The sequence below is a fragment of the Alligator sinensis genome, unplaced genomic scaffold, assembly GCF_000455745.1.
Source record: "Alligator sinensis unplaced genomic scaffold, ASM45574v1 scaffold59_1, whole genome shotgun sequence".
Taxonomy (NCBI): domain Eukaryota; kingdom Metazoa; phylum Chordata; order Crocodylia; family Alligatoridae; genus Alligator; species Alligator sinensis.
The window spans coordinates 2,614,058-2,614,416 of NW_005841878.1; positions in this window are offsets into that span (position 1 = coordinate 2,614,058).

Below are 359 nucleotides of genomic sequence, written 5' to 3' on the forward strand. Positions count from 1 at the left end.
CCCTTCGGCTACTGGCCCTGGCCCACCTCCAGGCCAGTCGGGACCCCAGGCCCCTGGCTCTTGGGCGTCCCTCGCGGTGGACCCCTGGCCCTTTTGACCATCCTGGTCTTTGCCCCAGCATGGGCCAGTCGAGTGTACTCTCTCGTCCAGGTCAGGTCTCAAGCCCCTCACTTTCTCCCAGGGTCCGCCCTCTGGGCCCCTCAAACAAATGGGGTTACCCACCCGGTGGTGGGGGAAAGGGGTTAAGGCACCCCGAGCCACCTTCCACCAGGGTGGTAGCTGGCCTGGCATTTCCTGGGGGCTCCCGCACCACTGAGAGCCCCACCAGGCCACCCACTCCCGGCAGGGTGCAGTTTTAG